Source organism: Hibiscus syriacus, unplaced genomic scaffold (genome assembly GCF_006381635.1).
Source record: "Hibiscus syriacus cultivar Baekdansim isolate YM2019G1 unplaced genomic scaffold, ASM638163v2 tig00004238_pilon, whole genome shotgun sequence".
Taxonomy (NCBI): domain Eukaryota; kingdom Viridiplantae; phylum Streptophyta; class Magnoliopsida; order Malvales; family Malvaceae; genus Hibiscus; species Hibiscus syriacus.
In genome coordinates, this window is record NW_024062008.1 from 68487 (window position 1) to 76622 (window position 8136).

At 32.4% G+C, this 8136-nt stretch overlaps 1 pseudogene; it reads right to left on the reverse strand.

Annotated features, from left to right (window-relative positions):
• Positions 1-416: 416 nt before the first annotated feature.
• Positions 417-4619, reverse strand: LOC120192685 (annotated as a pseudogene).
• Between the last annotated feature and the right edge of the window lie 3517 nt (positions 4620-8136).

Consider the following 8136-nt stretch of genomic DNA (forward strand, 5'->3'; position numbering starts at 1 on the left):
GTATTTTCATTAAAATTTTTGTTTTGGAAATTTAAAAATAAGAAAACATGTGATCTTGATTTTTTAACTTAGGGACTATTTGTTTACTTCAGAATGATTAAGCGTTGAATGATTCAAATGCTGAATGATTCAGAGGCTCTATATGAATTAGCTCTGAATGTGACATGTTGTTTGATAATGACTCTGAATCATTCAGAATGTACTTCTGTGTTGAATCATTCAACACTGTTTTGCTGAATCAGTCAACACTAAATCATTCAGATGTGCGAAACAAACGCGCTGAATGCTGAACGGTTCAGCACTCAGCGCTGAATGATTCCATTAAGAAGCAAACAAACAACCCCTTAACTTACACAAGTTTAAATTCTTTTAACAACAATTTTTTTGACTTAATGGTATCTGAAACCCTCAAACTTTTATAAAAGAATAAACATGGTCCCTAAATTTCTGTTATACTCAATCAGGTTAGCCAGCTTATGGTCTTATAGTCGCTTGTAATGCAAGACATCATTGACATGAGCTAGATAGCCTTCGAATTCCATGTTTGGGTCGTAGGAAAGTTTTGCTACCGATCTGTGAAATGTTCAGCAGTACTGACCTCAGCTTATATGTTTTTCACCTTGCGGTAAAGGCGACTGATCACAGACTGAGACTCATAGGTTAACCTATCGGGCTTTTCCATGAAATCTGAGTATTATTCACTGATGCGTAAACGACTAGGTATTTTGGCTGGAATCCTGGTCTTCGGGAGGTCGAACGCTTTGGACAATAGCTTGGCAAGCGCAATGCATTGCTCGCTCATTGCCTTTGCTAGCTCCTTGTTGGCGAGCACTGCATGGGCATTAGAAATGACTCCCAAGCTATCGTTGAGGATGTAGTCCGTGAAATATTTTGCTACATCCAACACATATAAACGTATGAACCTCTATCAAACACTAACCCGAAACCCGAGAAATGCAGACATGCTTCATGCAATGGTAGTATGAATGTTAATGATTTGAGCAAATACCTCCATGGAAACATCACGATCCAAAAGGGCACTTGGTTCAACACGATAATCGATTGGCGGAAAGTTGCAGGGAGGAATGAGATCTTCATCCCAAGAAACGATCAACCAGGTGATGCAGGACTACATCATCCACCGCCTATAGAACTCGTAGGTCTTCAGGGTGAAAATAAGGGGTTTTAGCAATTGCGACCTTCCCCTCCACAATATGGAAATTTCGACTCGATCGACAATCGTTGAATGTTAATAAGCTATCGTTCAAAGATTGCCTCGACTTAGAGTCGGAGTATTGAACAAAAACCTGCCCATAATCAAGTGTCCCGATTTCATCCAGACACCTCATTAGAATCCCTCTTTTATCAATCAAAATCCTTGTTCTTGTCCTCAAATCAAGTAGTTTCGAGGCACGAATCGTTCGTAGCATCATCGATAGAAATGGTTCAAAATCTGATTTGTAACCATGAAGAATCATTTCTCTTAAGACTTTTACAAGTTCACCGTGGCATATCCTATCCATTGTTTCCCTTGCCTTTTCTGGATCCACCAAAATCGCATCCAATTGAGCTAAAAACTTTTTCTGCTTCGTCTTGAAAACACTATCCTTGACCCCAAGAGTCGACATAAGGATGATTATTTGTCAATTAAGGTAGCAAGGGTGAAGTTTGCTCTATGACAAAACATCTAGACTTGTAGAATGTGCATCAAACTTCTGCATACTCTTTCTCAAGGATAATTTTGTCGAAGACGATGGATCGACAGCCACGACTCCTTTGTAACCACCATAACTAATTTGAAATGCCGATGGAGTGTTTCTCTGTCCACATTTCCTAGCTACTTCCCTGGCAAGTTTAGCCGATATTTTTCCAATACCGTTAGAGAAATTATACCTTGTCTCATCGATTTCAACTTCAAGATCAAGAATTATCTTGATTTCATTCTGGCTCACTTGTAAGGTTTCCCTAGATGAACTGAGAGACTGGCCTAATCTAGCTGCATATTTGGCCATATTCCTTATGACATGGAAATGACCCATTTTCTCTCGGATACCCTCTGTAGTAAGCCCAAGCTTTGAAGCAAACACCCAGATGGAGTTTTCTCTTAATTGACTTATTGAACAAGCAAGAAATTCAAATTTCTTGTCCCCAGTAAGTATACCATTTTGGAGAGTCGACAATATCATCTGATATATTCTACTAGGCTTTCCATCAGTAACCGATGTGCTTGATGAAAAATCAGACGAATGTATCTTTCCAAGCTCCTCGTGCACGAAAGAAACTCAAAGAAAATTATCGATATCTTTAATGTAACTTCGAAGAACACAGTTGGAGAGATTGATATCCGGACAGCTGAAATAAACCTTAGAATGTGTCACTTGAATCCTTCTAACAACTACCAACCCTTCAAGAAGAACGGGAGGTCTAGGAGGCTTGTTGCAGTATTCCTTGTATTGCTCATTCGGCCATTTAACAGGCTCATGGCAACAATCTTTGAAGGTGAACATTTTTTTCCAACACATGTTCGATGAACACGGCATCAATCTGGTTGGGATCGATATACTCAAAGAACTGGGAATCGAATACAGTGGGAGGAAGAAAACCATTTTGGACCAAATAATTGATTTTGAACAAGATGTTGTAAGGTATGTGAATGGGTGCATGTGGGTTTATGATGGGGACCAGATCAATGTTGGATGAAAAGGTTGATCCTTGCTGGAGAAGGAAATTGTCTTCTACTTTCTTGTAGAACAAACTTGAATCGAACCTCAGAAGTTGAACTGATTGAGGATGCTCCAAACAAATTGCAAAAGATTGGCCAATGCAATTCCCTGGTGTGAAACCCACTTCCCTAACCCACTGTTCATCCTCTGTTACTTCCTTAGAAGGATCTCTCTCATAGATCCGAGGGACTCCCAGTATCTACAATAAATCATATTAAAAACAAAATTTTCAATCAAACTAACTCAGTTTTAGTTCTAGTTTATTAAAAAAATTCAATAAAAATATGTTGAATACAACAGATAGGAGAGGAAAATTGAGTCAAAATGTAAAATTATTTTGGGTAAATTACGTGTTTAGTATCTAAACTATCAATTTTTATCCATTTTAATACTTAAACTTTCATTTTTTTTCAAAAACATACCTAAAATTTAATTTTTGTTTCATTTTAGTAGCCCGCCATTAAAAAATTTAGCTTTTGTTTCATTTTAGTATCATGTCATTAAAAAAATTAGCTTTTGTTTCATTTCAGTACCTCGTTCAAAATTTAATGTTAAGTTTTGAAAAGAAATCAAAGTTTAGGTACTAAAACGGATCAAAACTGATAGTTTAGGTACTAAACGTGTTAAGTTCTCAATGGTAGGATAATAGAATGAAATGCAAACTAAATGATTGGCATGATTTGAAAAAAAATATGAAAGTTTAGGTAATAAAATAGGGCAAAACTAACAGTTTAAGTATTAAAGGCATAGTTTACCTAATTATTTTATTTTTGTTAAAATTTTATATTTTGTTTTTGTTAAAATATTATTATTTTAATTTTTATTCAAAAATATCTAAGATAATATAAAGCATTATATTGATATAAAGATTTTTAAAATAAAAATAAAAATACTATTATTAAACAATATAATTATTCAAAATAATTATACTCAATAGTCCATATTTCATTCTTAGAAGCAGATACCTTAGTTCTTTTTATAACAAGTAAGTCATATTTTAGCCTTTAAATCTATCCCTTATTTTAGTACTTAATTTTCTTTGTTCAATCCATATTGATACTAAATTTGTCTATTTATTAAATTAGTATCTACATTTTTTGGGCCACATTGTAAAATTATGATAACTTGTAAGACAGTATATAAATTGTAAAATATATAATAATTAAAAAGTTATAAATTTGTGAAATTTATATCGTTAACATAGCTACCCGCCCTTGACATTCTTTCTAGATGCACCACTTATAATCAGACCCATAGAACAGAAACTACAATTTTATCGGATGCTGGCGATAGTCGACATATTTATTTATGTGGAAGATTAGAACTCATTCAACCATAAGACGAGATCCAAATTAAAGCAATGAGATTCAAACATACCTAAATAACGAGACATTTATTTGTTTAATCAAGCAAGATAATGTAAGACAAGCCGCCAAACATTGTCGTTGAACAATTCGAGTTTGTAATCCACTGGATTGTAAGAGAGGAAGAAGTATAATTTGTCCATTTTTGGATCATACTTGAACTAGACACGAGGGTGGTTCCAGAGCACAGAAAACTTGTCTCTGGAAACCAGACAACCGAAATGCAACATCAAATCGTCGATGCTGACAAGATCGAATTTAGGCTTGGGTTGTGGGATAATGGTGTGTTTCATGGGCCATGCTTTCAGATAAGAGTTGTTGTACCATAGTGCTCGAGTAGCGGTCCATGACAAGATCCTACGGACATTGTCGTCGTTTTTAAATTGGACTTTGGCGTGTGCTCTGCCACTTTCTCTTTGCCCTACTTTCAGCGCTTCCACGCTTCCTTCACCCTTGTAATTCTCCACGAATTGCTTCACTTCTTCCGCTGTCACCGCTGATGCAAACCAAATACCTTTATTGTCTTCCCCATTCTCCTTCTAACTGCAATTTCACACCCAAAAACATAGTTAAACAACTCATTAAAAATTAAAGGGTAAACTTAGAATCTAAATTATCAGTTTTAGTTCGTTTTAGTATTTAAACTTTTATTTCTTTAAAATTATATCTAACATTTAGTTTTTGTTTCATTTTAGTACTCCCAACTGTTAAAACTTTAACGCGTTTAGTACCTAAACTATATATTTTTGTCCGTTTTAGTACTTAAACTTTCAATTTTTTTAAAATCATACATAACATTTAGTTTTTGTTTCATTTTAACACCCCACTGTTAAAAATCTTAACGCGTTTGTACCTAAACTATAATTTTTTATCTATTTTAGTACCTAAACTTCCAATTTTTTAAAACCATGCCTAACATTTAGTTTTAATTTCATTTTAGTACCCCACTATGAAAACCTTAACGTGTTTAGTACTTAAACTATCAATTTTGGTTCGGTTAGTACCTAAGCTTTCAATTTTTTTTAAAAAATTTAATGCTAAATTTTGAACAGGGTACTAAAATGAAACAAAAATTGAACTTTAAGCATGATTTTAGAAAAATGAAAGTTTAGTTGCTAAAACATACCAAATTGATAGTTCAAGTACTAAATGCATAATTTACCCAAAATTTAAATATCCGTATAGATATATGATATATCCTATATTCGATTAATAACATAAAATAAGGATATCATCATCACGTGCTAATATGAATCGTTCATGATTTTCTTTAGCTTAAATTTTATTAATCAAAATTAGATCAAGTTTATAGTTATATGTTATCTCAGCCTTTTGCTTTGAATCAATACTAAATACTTACATATTATACTATTTAAATATTCGAATCTATACAGTTAAAACTCTATAAATTAATAATGTCAGGACCGGAGAAACTTATTAATTTAGAGAGTTAGTAATTTATCGATAAATTAATAATTATTAATTTAAAGAGTTTTTAAGTAATTATATTGTACATACCAAATAAAAAGGTAAATTAGTCTATGCCTCTTAGAATTACGTTGCAAGAGTTAAATTAATAATAAGCTCCAAATAGAATTGAAATTTAAAGGAAAACAGACAACTATTGAATCATATTTCAATAGAGTGTAATATATTTTTTTCAGTTTCTATGAATTATTAATTTATGATTTTCTTGGGACCGAAAATTATAAAGGGATCTCACGAAAAATTATTATCTTATTATTTTATCGAGGTTTTCAATTTTTTACATTGGCCCAAGTCGGGACCGGACAAATTTATTATTTTAGAGAGTTTATTAATTTGCCGAGTATTAATTTAAAGAGTTTCTACTTTATATAATTTAAGATTACATTTAACTTTATTTATATATTTAACACGTATTTAAATTTAAACTTAAAAATGTAGTATTTCGTCAATCAAATTCATAAATTATTGATAAGTGTACCATTTAGTCGAGATTGATATTAGGTTTGAAACTGGTTTTTTTTGGATAATCTCATCCTTTTTCCTTATCAGTAGATAAATAAAATCTTTATATTTTATACATTTTTAAATTATAAATTTTAAAAACATATGCTATATATCTTAATAACATACATTATAATTAATGTTTCTGTTATATATGTCGTTATATCCGAATAAAATATTAATTTTTTGTATACAACTATCAACTGTGAACCTATGACTAACAAGTTTGATGATAAGAAATGGTTAGAACAATGAAAAAAAGAGACTATAAGAGAATTAAAAGTACGATGAAAGAAATTATCAGAACTTAAAGGTTTACGAGATTTTGGAGGATGTAAATTAAAGAAGAAAAGTATAGAGATGAGATGAAATTGTGACGCCAAAAAATTTTATATTCAATTAAAGATGGAAGGGAAAGTTTATGGAGATTCTATGCTTTGGTTTGGTTGTTCAATTTTAGAATTTTTTGCTGATGTCATACAGTATGATGTCATGCTCTCTGGGTACTGCTCATCATATTTGGATTTATTAATTGAGTCCAATTTGGTCTAATTCTAATTTTAGCGTTTCTAGTATGTAAAAGTTACGCATTCAGCCCCTATATTATAATTTGATCATTTCCAATCCTATATTTTTCAGATTTTGAAGTTTAAGTCTCGAACTAAACGGTAGCCACTAAATTAGTTAAGTCAAATTATGTCGCTAGTCCTAATAATCTGCGAAAGTTATAGATTCGATTATTGTTCACTGGTTCCATCATATTTAGTCCCTAAAATTTAGTCATATTATCATTGGATCGTTTATATTACTACTGAAATTTTAATAGTAATTATTATAAAAGAATTCCATGGTAAATTCGGCCAAACTTGGACAACAAGTAAGTGGAATTCTCAGTGAAATGCTTGCATTGCCATCAAACTACACCTCAGCCCATTGCATCGGACTTCCACAGCGACGCCACTTGATGCCAGACTTTTGTCGGTAAAAACCCGGCAGCAGACCGACTCGGCGGAGTCACTCGCTGAAAAGAAGAAGCGACACAAGTTGTCGTTGTAGGATCTCCGCTTCTCTGCAACATTACCGGAGGCTTATTTTCTCCATGCGAAACGAATGACTTGTGAAGGAGAGGTTGACAGTAATTTTAGTAAATATAAACAAATAATTCCTAATAATTAAAACATAATTATTGTTTGATATATTGATAGCAATGTCTCCCCCCCCCCGTAAACGGTGTTAATCTACCCCATACGTATTTAATTATTTTTTTCTTTAAGTAAATAACTGAGACACATGGTTTGTTGGTGGGTGGATTAAGGTAGCTTATGGAGCAAGAAAACTCTTACGCCATTATCGATCATTATGTAATACAATAAATAAATATGAAATACATCGAAAATCATTGAATTATGTTACAATTATTGTTTTACTAATTAAAGTTATAAAATGATTATTAAATTTATCAGACTATTAAAAATTAATCACTGTTATATTACAATGACTCGTAAAATTTTAATAATCATTATGTAATTATTTGAAAATTGACCAACTTTTTAAATTTACTTGAATTTGACCTTTTATGTTTCCATGAATCTTAACTGACCAAGCAAATTAGAGTTAGGTTCAAATCAAAGAGGCTTAGAATGGTAGGTTTTTGTTCTATCAACAAGTCAAACCTTCATGAACTTGGCCCTTATATATTGTTCAAAGTGTCAACAATTGAAATCTCGTTCCTTTGTTTTTTTTAGTGAAACTAAACTTCATCTTCCATCTCTCAACTCATCTCTATATATCGATTCGGCAAGATCGAGAATCAACACACATCAACCTTCCTAAAGAAACCTATAAATCATGTTTATGCAAGCAAGCGCGGTATGTCTCATATTTATGCATGTCTCTGTTTCATCTATGTATTCCACAAGAGCTTTACATACATAGATACATATTTGTTAGTACACGCAGGCAGGCTCTTGCAAAATGGTATCCATTTATCATCAGAATCTCCAACCTTCCTTATTTTCAACGGATTAAAAGAGTTGTAGAATTCATGTACCTATTTTGCT